Source organism: Macaca nemestrina, chromosome X (assembly GCF_043159975.1).
Source record: "Macaca nemestrina isolate mMacNem1 chromosome X, mMacNem.hap1, whole genome shotgun sequence".
Taxonomy (NCBI): Eukaryota; Metazoa; Chordata; class Mammalia; order Primates; family Cercopithecidae; genus Macaca; species Macaca nemestrina.
The window spans coordinates 138,169,807-138,184,272 of record NC_092145.1 but is presented as its reverse complement, the minus strand read 5'-3'; positions in this window follow the sequence as shown (position 1 = coordinate 138,184,272).

The following is a 14,466-nucleotide window of genomic DNA, read 5'->3' as shown; positions in this document are numbered from 1 at the left end:
AAGCTAAAGCAGACAAGAGGAGATAAATTTCTTATCAAACAGCTTTAGTGATGATGGAAGATTTAGACTTTATTTCAGCATCTTGCTTACTGAATTCCATATAGACAAATTTACCATTTTGAATCTCCCCAGTAAATTTTTTCTGCATTCAAATAAATAAGCTACGGGTGAAAAATAAATAAAGAAAGAAAGAAAGAAAGAGAAAGAAAGAAAGAAAGAACATCTTGATTAGATACTGATTTCTAGGCTGGTAATTATTTTTCTTTGGCACTTTGAGGAAATATTTTATTTTGTTACACAGTCAACTCTCAGTCTTACTTTTGCTCTTTGAAGGAAGCACATCTAATTTCCTTCTGTGGTTGCTTCAGATTTAAGATTTTCTTTTCTAGTTTCATTTTTAGCAGTTTTCTGATGTGCTCAGATGGTGTTTTATTTCTAAATAATAATATGGTTATCTTTGCATATAACTTGCTTGGAGTTTGTAACGCTTGTTTTGAATGTGACTTCACAGCTTTAATCAATTTTGGAAAATTCTGTGCCTTTGTGTCTTTAAGCATGGACTTTTCCATATTTGGCTCTTTCCTCTCCTGGGATTCCAGTTGAATGCATGTACCACCTTTACACTATTCCAGTATCATGCTATTTTTGTATTTTCCATCCTTTGTCTCTTTGTGATCCAGTCTGGGTATTTACTCTTGCTCTGTATTACATACAGTTAACAAATGCTCTCTTCAGTTGTGTCTAATCTCCTAATACGCCTAACCAGCAAGTTTTTATTTTGGTTATTGTATTTTTAAATTTTAGAATCTTAAATTATTTTAAGACCTACTAGTGGTCTGTTCACATTTTATTTGCATTTAATTTTTTTGAATATAGTTATCAAATTAATGGTAAAGTTTGTGTTAAGTCACTTAGCTAGGTCTCAGATTAGTCTGTTTCTATTGTTCATGTTTTCCCTTGAAGTTTGGTGAATTCTGGTCTTCTGCAGGCTAGTTGGCTTTGATTAAATACGGAGGTATTGTATACGAATAACTGTAGCTATAAGTTGACTTTTGGGATGATGCTATTGTCCCTCAAAAAGGATATGCTTTTTCTCCCCCCAGCATGTAAGTTAGGCAGCAACAGATCACATTAATGCAATTAGGAGTTGAGCTGATTTAAGGCTGAATTTGTACAGCTGTTAGAGCTCCTCTAATTTTCATTTTTCCTCAATCCTAGGTTATACCCTTTGAGAACCTCAACTAAATTCTTGCATATTTACTAGGGCATCTTTACCTTGGTGGGCTTCGAACTCGGTTTTTCCCTCCCCATCTTCATGAGATAACAGTAGTTATGCATAGCTTCTCAGTCTGTCCAAGTTTAGAATTGGAAAACACCTCAAGAAGAAAAGTGGCACCAATTATAAGACTTCTCTTCTTTATTGGCTTCTTTTCTCTCTCGGTTATTGATTTCTCATTTCTTTCTGCCTTGGCAGCTCTCTAATAACTTTAAACAGACCTTTATGCACTGTTTGTTTTTTTCCCTAGTTTTGCTTGCTTGTACTATTGGACTTACAGGCTAGCTAGCCTGTCATTTTGTTTTAACCATGTCTCAAATTAATCATTATTAATTTTTTTCAGTCAATGCTTATTATAATTACCTATGTGTGTGTCCATATCTTTGCACAACATTGCCCTTTAAAACATTTTGAAATACATTATACCTTAAAAGAATGCATAAAATGTATCTTGCAGGTCTTTTTGTACATTTTTGTACATATGCATGTATAAATTTGTTCACTGTATGAAAAATCACCATATTGTACACTTACGGTTTGAACACTTTTCTGTATGTCATATTTCAATTAAATATTTTAGATTAAAAATCTATGTAATTTAAATAAGAATAGACAGCATTGTACTTATTACTAAAGTTAAAATAATTTATAGTATCTTAAATGCTTCCAGTGTGCCTCTCACCAATTGTATTTATCTCTCCTGTCACTTTCAACAGGGGTAACAGGTATCCTAAATTTGAGGCTTACGAGGATTACTCTCTTCCTTTTTCTTTTATATTTTTGTATATACACATAGCTAAAATACACATTATTTTGTTTACCTGGTATTGAACCTTACATAAATGTGACTGTACAGTATTTTATTCTTCTGTGACTTGCTTCCTTTGCTCTCATTATGTTTCTGAGATTTACAGATGCTGATGGGTGGCAGTAATTCATTGCCCTATGTTATCCCAATGCATGAATATATCATCATATATTCGTCCATTCTACTTCTGTGCACACTTGTTTTCCCACAGGTTTTTGCTATTGTGTACAATGTAGCTATAAACATATTTGTATATATCACCTGGTTATATGTACAAAATTTTTTCTAGGACATATAACCAAATATAGAATAGCTGAGTCACAGGATATGTGCACATAATGCAGAAAATTGGCTCCTAGAATATTTACACTAACTTACATTTCCACTAAAAGTAAATGAAAGCTTCTGTTGGCCCTATTTTTGTTTGTTTCCCATTCATTTATCAATTGCTGATAGATAAGTGTTTAGATAAACTGCTACAATGGTAGTTTTATCAATTTATCTTGAGGCTTGGTCATTTTTGCTGTGGCTATTTGGAGACGGCATTCTTAGGTATGTACAAGTTTCAAACTGTTATATTTTCTAGTAAATGGACCTTTCTGTCATTACCACAACACCTATTGTTCTTTCACCCCACCTTTTGTGAGTACAATGAAATTAGCTTTCTTGTACTTACTATTTGCTTGGTATGTCTTTCCCTTTCCATGTCCTTATGTTTTAGATGTGTTTCTTGTCAACAGTATAGAGCAGAGTTTTATAAACGTACGTGTTTTTAATCCATTTGGCAGTGTTTCTTAATTGAAACATTTAACAATATCATTACTGATATATTTATATTTATTAAGTAAATTAAGTAAATTAAATTATTTACTTTGTTCTACTTTTTATTTCATACCTTCTTGTACCTTTTTACTCATTGCAGTGTCCCTACCTTTTGGAGACAATAAGCTAAATTTTTTAAAAAATTATTATCCCAATTATTTTAACATTCTTTCTCTTTTTTATTCTTGAGACTGAGTCTCATTCTGTCCCCCAGGCTGGAGTGCAGCAGCGCGATGTCAGCTGACTGCAACCTCCGCCTCCCGGGTTCAAGCGATTCTCCTGCCTCAGCCTCCTGAGTAGCTGGGATTACAGGTGCCTGCGACCAAGCCCAGCTAATTTTTTTTTTTTTTTTTTTTTGCATTTTTAGTAGAGATGGGGTTTCACGATGTTTATCAGGCTGGTCTCGAACTCCTAACCTTGTGATCTATCTGCCTCAGCCTCCCAAAGTGCTGGGATGGCAGGCGTGAGCCACTGCACCTGACCTTAACACTCTTTCTTAAGAAAATACAGAGGCAATCAATATTTATCCTTTTGAAACAAGACAAGGACCTTAAAAAACTTTAATGTGATTATCCTTCCTAAGGTATATATTATGTCTGTCAAGTGTTCTGGTTTTACCTATTTCCTCACACAAACATAAATTGGATGTTACAGTTATACCATCCCCAATCTTGGACCTTGAATATGGGACCATTTCCATTTGTCTAAAATACATGCTTTGAATTTTATTTTAGATAGGATCTTTTTGAAATAAACTCTCTCAGTCCTGTGTGAAAATGTTTTCATTTGGTTGTTGCTCCCGAAATATATATTTGTTTGGTATAGTTGTTTCTTCACTTAGCAGACTGACAATCTTATTCCAGTGTCTTCTAGCTTACATTGTTGCTACTCAGGTGGTAGCTATCTGTGTAATTACTCTTGCTTTGTAGGTTATCTGTCTTCCTTGTCTAGTTGATTTTAAGATTTCCCCCCTTTTATGGTGTTCTACAGCTTCACTATGATGTGTCTTGATATACCTTTAATTTTGCATATTCTGTAGAGCTTCACTGGGCTTTCTAGATCAGAGAATTGGTGTTCTCTTATTAAGCACATTTTAAACATTTTCAGCCATTGTGTTTTTGAATATTGCCTTTTCTACTTTCTACTATTGCCTTCTGGATTACCAATTAGATCTCTTATTCAAACTTTCACTCTCTCGTGTATTTTAACCTGTTACATTTTCCAACTTTGATCATTTTAGGCCACATTTTGTGCCATTGCATATATGTGCCAATCCATATATTATTTATATTTTATTGATATAAAATAGTTGTATATATTTTGGGGGTACATGTGATATTTTGATTGCTGTATACACTAATGATCAAATCAGGGTGATTGGGATATGCATCATGTCAAATATTTGTCTTTTGTGTTGGGAACATAAACCTTCTAACTATTTTGAAATATACAACAAATTACTGTTAACCGTAATTTTCCTACTGTACTATTTAATACTATAACTTAGTTCTTCTATCTAGCTGTATTTTTGCACCCCTTAACTTCTCTTCATCCTTTTCTCCCCCTTTCCCTTCACAGCCTTTGGCAACTACCATTCTATTCTGTACTTCCTTGAGATTTACTCTTTTAGCACCCACATATGAGTGAGAACATGTGATATCCATGTGATATTTGTCTGTGACTGGTTTATTTCACTTAAATTAATGCCCTCCTGTTCCATCCATGTTGCTGCAAATGTCAGGACTTTATTTTTATGGCTCAATAATATTCCACTATGTATACACACATTTTCTTCATCCACTCATCTGTAGATGGGGGCATTTAGGTTGATTCCACATCTTGGCCATTGTGTAGTGTTGCAATAAACATGGGAGTACAGATATTTCCTCGATATATTGATTTCCTTTCTTTTCACATATACCCAGCAGTGGGATTGCTGGATCATATGGTAGTTCTATTTTGAGTTTTTTTTACAAACCTCCATGCTGTTTACCACAATGGCTATACTTCAGTTTTTATTCGATATCTTTTATTTTCATTTAGTTCATATCTGTTGTTTATCAAAATATTGACTTCAATTTCTAATTATTTTACTTAAAATGTTCTATTTGAATCTTGGCCAAATTTGCTTAAAAAACAAAAAACAAAAAACAAGGTCTTGCTCTGTTATCCAGGCTGGAGTGCAGTGGCATGATCATAGCTCACTGCAGCCTCGACCTCCCAGATTCAAGCGATCCTCCCACCTCAGCCTCCTAAGTATCTGGGACCACAGGTGCATGCCACCATGCCAGGCTTATTTTAAACATTTTTAGTAGAGGTAGGGTCTCACCATGTTGCCCAGGCTGGTCTCAAACTCCAAGTACAAGTGATCCTCCAGGCTTGGCCTCCCAAAGTGCTGGGATTACAGGCATGAGCCACTGTGCCTGACTGCTTAATTTTTTTTTCATAGTTTGTATATTGCTCATATTTCTGTGCTTTTTTCTTTAATAAGATTAAATATTGCTCTTCTATATTCTGTATTGATAATTTCGATATGTGAAAGTTTTTTAGACCTGTTTCTATTGCTTGGGTTTTGTTGGTTCTCATCCATTATGCCTTGTTTCCTCATGGATTTTGTAAATTATTTTAACTGTGAGTTCTTTTTTCTTTGGAACTTTATGTGAATTCTTTGGAGTAGGTTGAAATTGGCCTTTTCCAAAGTAGATTAAATATACAAAAGGTATATAAACAGATGTATAATTGCTAACACACGATAGTCTCCTCTAGTTCACTAGCTACTGCCATATTAATCTCCAAAGTGTTTATACCAACTTACGCTTTCCCCACAAGTATATGAAAGTTTCTATTCTCTACATTTCAGATGCCCGGTATTATTTGATTATTCTTTATAATTGCTCATCTGGTAATTAGGGAGTTATATCCCTTTTTTGTTTGATTTGGAATTCCGTTGATGGTCAGTGAGGCTACGTATCTTTTCACATATTAAAAGGTCATACAGATTTTCTCACTTGTGAATTTTCTGTCCAATTCTCTACTAGGTTTTTAACTTATTCTGCAATGATGTTAGGAATTTTAAAAAGATATTCTTGAAAATATTTATTTATTGGTCATACGTGCTGCAAATATCTCCTGGCTTTAAATGTTGTTTATGACTTTTGTCATTTTACGAATTTTAACATGCACTTTATCCACTTTTTAAATTTATAGGATATGTAATATAGGATTCTGTATCTTAAGTAATTCTTCATTACCATGTTATAACATTTTGCCTTTCTTGTTTAGGACTTGAATCCAACTGGAAAACATTTTATGATGGTAGCTACAGTGACTTGATTTTTATGAAAGCATACTCTATGTAAGCATTTCTTTGAAAGCTATCTATGTAAAACACTAACCTCTGTGTGTGTGTGTGTGTGTGTGTGTGTGTGTGTGTAAGGCCTTTTATTCTATTCCGTTAACCTTTGTCTAGCACTTTGTCACTATCATCGAGTTTTGATTAATAGATGTTTACGTAATCAGCCTTGATACATGGCAAGGGAAGAAGAAATCTGACCTTATTCTTACTCTTTTATTTTTCCAAATTATTTTTATTTTGGGTCCTTTCCTTTTCCATATGAATTTCAGCTAACTTGCAAATTCTCAGGACTTTGTTAAAATTACACTGAATTTATAGATTACTCTGAGGCAAAAAAACATCTATTCAATATCGAATTTTACCACCATAAAACATGGTATGGGTTTCCATTCAATCATATCATGCTTTATATTGTTGAATTAGATTTTAAAGACTCTAGAAATATTATTATACAAAATGTGGTGGAGCTATTTCTTGTCTTTTTAAAAATGTAATTGTTATCATGGATGAAATATTTATTCTGATATTTTCTATTTTAATGAACTGTAGGGATGCCATAGATTTTTGTGGTTAATCTTATATACAGAAGCCTTGCTGTTGGTATTAAGAGTTTAGAAATGTCTTAAATTTTCATGTAGCCAATAATATAATTTATGATAAACAATTTTGCCTTTTGATTTTCAGTTTATGCCTCTTCTAGAGTAACTGAATTGGCTAGGATCTTCATTACAATGATAAGTGTTAAGGATCAGAGTAAAAACAGTTACAATAATGCTAAAATTTTAATGTTAACTGTAATATTTACTATAAGACTTAGATAAAATTTACAGCAAAGGATTTTGAATATTATTGAATTATTTTCCCCTACATTTATTGGGATGATTGTCTTTTCTGCTTTAATCCTTTATTAAAAGATTATATTTCATTATATTCAAGATTTTAAAATCTGAGCTATTCTTGAATTTGGGGAATACACACTACTTGTTCATTATATATTTTAATGCATAGTTGAATTACATTTTGTAATAAATTATCTGTATTTTTGTATCTATCTTTAGTTATATGTGCTTATAATATCCTTAAATTGCACTGAAATTTTCTGGTTTAGTATATTTTACTAGCTACATAAAAATAATTGAATATATTTACCTCATTTTATATTTTTGCAAGTGCTTGCATAAGATGGGTATCTTTTCCTGTGAAACTGCAACTGATACCTTGGGTGGGGATGAGGAATAGATTTTATTTCTTAATTTAAAAAAATTAATTGTTGATTTGGTTAGGTTTTGTCTTCATTAACCAATTTTGTAATGTGCTTTTAAAGAAAATTATTTTGTTCTAAGTTTAAAAATGTATTGGCATAAAATTGTTTATGATTCTCTTATTTTTAAAATCCCCACTCTAACTACAGTTGTATCCCCCTATAAGAATCTGTAAAAATTCTTTCTTACTTTTTAAAAATTTCAGTCTTTTTTTTTATTGAATGAGCTTGCTATCGGCTTGTCCATTTCATCCAGTTTTTAAAAGTACCAAGTCTGGGTTATATTATTTCTCTTTCTATCCCTATTCTATTTTAAATATATATTTTGCTTTTGTTGTCATCATTTCCTTCCTATTTCTTCCTTTAAGCTTGCTACATATTTTTCTCTTAAGTTTGAATTCTTATTTTTAAAAATGTAAAAAATCAGCCATAAAAAAGAATGAGTTCATGTCCTTTGCAGGGACATGGATGAAGCTGGAAACCATCATTCTCAGCAAACTAACACAGGAACCAAAAACCAAACACCGCATGTTCCCACTCATAAGTGGGAGGTGAACAATGAGAACACATGGACACAAGGAGGGGAACATCACACACTGGGGACTGTTGGGGGGTGGGGGACAAGGGGAGGGAAAGCATTAGGACAAATACCTAATGCATGCAGGGCTTAAAACCTAGATGATGGGTTGATGGGTGCAGCAAACCACCATGGCACGTGTATACCTACGTAACAAACCTGCACGTTCTGCACATGTATCCCACAACCTAAAGTATGATAAAAAATATATAACCACATGTAAAGCTATAAATTTACCTCTGAGTATTGTTTTGTTTGCCTTTCACAAGTGTTACTATGGAGGATTTTCACTGTCTTTGTGTATACTTGCAGTTTTTTTAAAATTCGGATTCATTCTTAATTCACATATTACTTAAAAGTGCCTATTTCAGTTTCCAAATGTGTAACTCTTTTGTGTAACTACCATTTTCTTATTAAATTTAAGTGACTTGTAGTCAGAGAATTTTGTTTGTGTTATATAATTAGGGGGAGGACTTCTTAAGATTTGTCTTCAGATGTTTAATGTGTTTTAGAAACAATTTATAGCCCTTTAGAGTGGATGCAGGGTTATATATACATATATACACACATATATACACACACATATATGTACATGTATACACATGTACACACATATGTACACACACATACACATACATGTACATACATATGCATATATACATACACGCACATGTATACACATATACATGTATGTACATATATGTATGCATGTATATGCATATACATATGCACATATTCATATATGTTAGATCAAGTTTGAAATTTTTATTTAAATATTCTATGTTTATTCATTTTGTTTTCATCTGTTCATTTCTAATAGTTATGTTAAATATTCTGATATGATTTTAGATTTATTTTGCTTCACATTCTATTCAGAATTTCTGTGTTTTTAGTTTTTAATGCCATGTTACCAAATCTGAACAAGATCGTTTATCCTTTCAAAAGATACAGAAATGAAGATCTCAATAATCCTTAGAAATCACACATTCTATTAGGTAAAAAGAGAGAGGTTAACACTTGGTCCTAGACTCTAGTTGTTACGGTTGGAAAGGATCTTATAGATTCTTCAATTTCCAGTTATCTTCTAATTTCTCTGTGTTAAAGTACTGCTCCCCTCAAATGAATAATAGATTCGAACCTTGGCTCTTTGACTTATTTTTAAGCAAAATATTGAGACAAAGAGATATTTTCCTTCGGAACTACAAAATTACTATTTTTATTAATTTTAAAATACGATAAAGACATTTTCAAATAATAATATGTTTTTAATCCATTAGAAAAAAACAAAGGGGAAGGAGAACACGGCAAGCTTATTTCAGAGACTTAGTTAGGAGAGGGAGAGAGGCACCGAGACAGCACGAGACAGACACAGAGAGACAGAGGGAATGTGCTCACCTAATAGTCCTAGGGTCAAAAGAAAGTTACATCTCATTTAAATCTGCTGGTTTTACCTACCTCTGTTGTATTATAGTATGAAAATCGATCTTCCTAATGACCCTAGTGAAAATCCTAAATGATCAATGATTCAATTACATTCCCTTTGCTCAACTTACTAAGCTAAGAAAATATCTAACAATTAAAAATAGAGTAAGGGGAGACTAGATTTAAATTTTAATTAGTAGGAAAATTAAATTAACCAAATCCTCCATTCTCAAAGTACTTTGGATAATTGAGATTTTACTGCAGTAAATAAAATTCTGACTGGATTTTTACTGAATAGGAAATTTCTCCTTGTGCTTTCATTCAAAGCTTGGTATAAATACTATTTAGCATCTGTTTTTAATTTTTCAAAGACATATCTAATAAAAAGCAGCTATGAAGAATGCCTTTGCTTCATGTTTTTATCAAGTGATTCTGTTCAAGAAATTCTGTGTATCTGGTGTTCTGCTAGGATACACACACACACACACACACATATATATATAAGTATGTGCATATATACATGCATATATGTTTATATATGCATAAACTTTATACATATATTCAATAATCTTAAACTGTGCCCCCAAGTCAAAATCTAAAATATTTAGTCAAATAGCAACTGGCTTCAGCATTTACCTGTCACTTAAAACCATAGGTTTCAAAAGAAGTTTTTGCCTCTGAAGGGAAGAATCAAAACAATAATGACAAAAGAAACATAAAATATTTTGTAGACTGAGTTACAAATTAAAAAGGATTCCTGTCTTATCATTTACCTTCAAAAAGTGCTTTTCAAGTGTTTCCTTTCCAGAGCTACAGATGGTCTTTGCCATTTAGCATCCTCATCCCTGTTAGAAGAAGCCAATTAATATCATATCCCTATACTTCTAATCAAGGCTGCCCTATTAGTGTTCTGTTGAGTGAACTGTTGCTGATTAACTGAAAATTAGTGAGTGAAGCTAATGATTTTCTCTCTAGACCCTGTGGGCCCATAAAATGTTCATTTGAATTAAGGACAGTTAATTATGGTATATGATTTGCCAGGAGACTGAACTTACTGAGTCAGTGTGAGGAGCCCAGGTTGGGGTGGTTGATGTGATGCAGGCTGGCAGATCTCTCTTTCAAAGTTTGCTGTTTTCCTCTTAGCTCGTCTCTTCCAGGCATTTCCAGGAGCTATGTCTGGCAGCTCGTTCACTCAGCTTACAAGAAAAAACTCCCCAGTGTATCACGAGGGGAAGAGCAAAATAAGAGTCTTTCGTCACTGGTAAAGTATTCCTTGGTGAGCAGCACAATTTCTGGGGGTTGACAAAGATCAATTTTAATGTGCTTTTAAACTACTGAAACACATTGCAATCAGCATGGATATGATGTATATAGGTATGCCACCCAGGTTATGCTGCAGCTGTCACAGAATGATGAACAGATGTGAAGAAGATGCACTTTTAGATTGTTGGTCTTTCAGCCCCCAAGAGAAACAAAAGATGGTTAGCAAGAATATTTGAGTAACAGCAGTAAGGAGAATCTCTAATTCAGTGAGACAAAACATGGCTACACAGTGAAATGTCAAAGAGAGAAAATGCAAACCTACTGAAAGTGAGAAATTGAAATTCAGCTTGTCTTTTTCCTCAGATTTCAAGCTACAGTTTCACACATGGTATTGTTTAGTAGCCATGTCATTTTAGGACTTCAGTAATTAAGCCCCTGGAGTGAATTTAAGATGGACTTGCCTTTTACTATAAGGTATGAAGGCTGGCATACCTAAAATATATCTATCTTAGATTTATTTAGTGTATTTTAAAAGAGACTGCCTAGGCTTTTCTTACAATACTCATGTGCATGATAAAATAGGAGGGAAATATAATTTACAAGCCTAAAATCAACTCTCTTGTTAAAGGGACTTTGGTAGTCTTCCATTTCTATTAACTAAACCTACCTTTTCTAGATATAGATGGTCCTAGGGCGCTAGTGAAGTTTTCTCTAAGACCTCCCCTCTGGTTTGAGTTGAGTGCCTTGTACTAAAGAGACTGCCTATTTAACAGATACAAGAGTGAAACATCAGAACCTTGTTTTGAGCTGAAGATTAACTTTTTTATTTTTAAAGATTTCCTCAAGTGAGGAATATGGAAGTTCAGAAATGGTTGCAGGTGTGAGCAAATTAGAAATTAGACAAGCCCAAAAAAATAACTTCAAGAGCCTCTTAAAACCAATAATGTAATGTTTTCAATGATATGCAGAGATAATCATTGAGCAAGAAGTACTCAGGATTTAAAAAGAAGTAGCAGAGAAATTTGTTGAAATATTTTTAAGGTTTTACCAAGGTAGATGTTGTGAGGCATCAAGGAATGGTTGACTTAACCACACTTTCAACTGAGCTTCGTTGAAGCCCTAACATCCCCACTAATGATTTGTGTATTTTGGTTGACTCACATATCTTCTCCTTGTCGGTCTGAGGAACTATTACATGCCAGTAACTGACCTTTCTATAGATAAATAAATTAGTTTTAATTAATAAGGTTTGGCCAATAAGGTTTAAAATGAGAGCTGAGGAAGAGCATAGGTTCAATTTCATAGTCTTGCCTTTCTCTTGCTCTCCTTTATGTAGAAGGAGCTGTCTGGGTATTAGCTTTAAGGTGACTCCATTTCTCTTTTCTTATTTAGCAGGAATGACTACAAATCGAGTTAGGGCACCACCACTTTTTTTAAAAAAACCATAACCCCTAAAAGATTTTTCTATTTGGAATAGGAAGTCCATTTGTATTATGTAATTTAGTTCTGGTCATTGTTCCTGGAGGAAGATGTAAAAAAGACGGAAAAGTTCAAAAGAGTAGCACCCAAAATGATCAGGGGGCTTCCACAGTGTATTGGAATCAAGTAAAAGTCTTCAAAAGAATCATCAGATTTATAGATTCCTTCACACTTGAATGACTTTGTAAAGCTAGCATTTGTAGTTGACAATTACTATTTAAAGAGTGTTTTCACATATATAATCTTCCAGCAGCCTTGATAAAGACATCCAGGCAGGTATAATCTCTATTTTACAGAAGGAAAAATGGAGATCTGAGAGATGCTACAACTTTTTCAAATTCTGATGGCTATTGGTAACTGGAAGCCAGCTAGCCTTGTAACCTAATCTCATCCGTTTCTACTCTTACAAATTGATTGATTGGATTAACATATCCCCATTCGGTCTTGTCAGGGAATAGCCAGAATGAATTTTCCCAGTCTCTGCTCTGTCTCTAATCATATGTTCCCTTTGACCTGCAATTGATAGTGTATACTTCAATCTCTCTATTGTCTTGTTTCTAATCATTTCATATGTTGTGGATGTACCTATCATTATTATATCTACCTTGAGATCAGAAGTCCTCAAAGAAAGATGGCAATTGTTATAAGCTTTGCTCAACAAACTTAAAGTATAATAATAACAATAAAAAAATAATAATTTGAATGACCTTTCATTGTTGGTGCAAGGAATGTTAGAGAGGATTTAAGTGGCCTGGATCAGCAGTCAGCAAGCTATGCTCCATGGCCCAAATCTACTTGCTGCCTATTTTTGTAAATAAAGTTTTATTGGAACACAGCCATAATCATTTATGCATTGTCTAGGTCTGTGTTTGCACTACAGTGGCAGAGTTGGGTGGTTGTAACAGAAATGTACAGCCTGAAAAGCTTAAAATATTTACTATCTGATCATTTACAGAAAAAAATTTACCAACCATAGGCCTAGACAATTAATTATATCTAGTTAGTCCCTGAAAAATGACTAAGAAACAAGCAATACAGAGTGTGTTGTCCTCTGCTTCTTTCTAGAAATTTTACATCTTGGGTCCTGTTGTTATTTGAGGGAGAAAGAGTGTTTTTTGGTAAAGAAAATAGGAGGTAGATAGAAGAAATTCCAAGAGCATTTCATAAGGGGAGTTATATTTAGAAGCTTTGTTCTTCCACAGTCAATCAAGGTAATGAGAGGAAGAATTGCATGAGGTGAAGGTGTGAACTAGGGCATAACATTCTAGAAGTGTTTGTAAGAAGCTGATTGGTACCCAATATATTAAATAGTGACTTTACTAATGCCAATCAAACCCAAACCTTTTTGTTTAAAAATCATTTAAATTACTAGAGTCTATTCATAATTTGCTTTCAGCAAGGAAAATAATAGAAGCAGATTTTATTACATGAGTAAATTCTGAATCTTGGGACATGGATTCAGCTAAAGTAGAAGTTACTTTTGATTGTTGTTTGCACAAATCGTTTTGTACCAGCTATTATAAAAACAAACTTTTAATATCCCATATTTTGAGATTTCTGGAGGTGACTTTCCTTTTCTTTGGAGATGATGAATGTGTGCCGACTTGCATCGCTGTTTAATTCTAGATGGCTAGCGGTGAGGAATGTGGAAACGATCTCAGCCATTTAAACCTCAAGGCAATCTCTCCATGTGACCTAAAAGGTGTGCATTTTATTTATGTAGCTATTTTCCCTACTCACTCAGATTTCTATTGCACTTAGAAATTCCCAAGTGAAATGTCTACAGGTATTTTGTAAAAGTCTTGAAATAATATTCCCTTCCTTCTCATTCTCGCTCCCAGGAAATTTCTGCTTAAAGCTGCATTTGTAAAATAGCACATGGGAGGTGCCGTGGTATAGGTGAAAGAGAACAGGCTTTAGACTCAGGCATACCTGGAAGGCCCTTTGAAAAGTCATGATGTGTTCAGGAAACTGAAAATGGCTCACCGGGGCTGGATAGTAGTGCTTAGTTGAGTGTGTGAACAATGACATGTCTGCAGAGGTGATCAGGAGCCGGATAATGAAGGATGTTGTGTTCCATGTGAAGGAACTGGAACAGTTATCAAGGTAATATGGCATCTCTGAAGGGTTTTAAGACAAGAGTATAACACAGTAAAATTTATAATCTTGAAAAATACTTTGGAAGTAGGGTAGATGACAGACT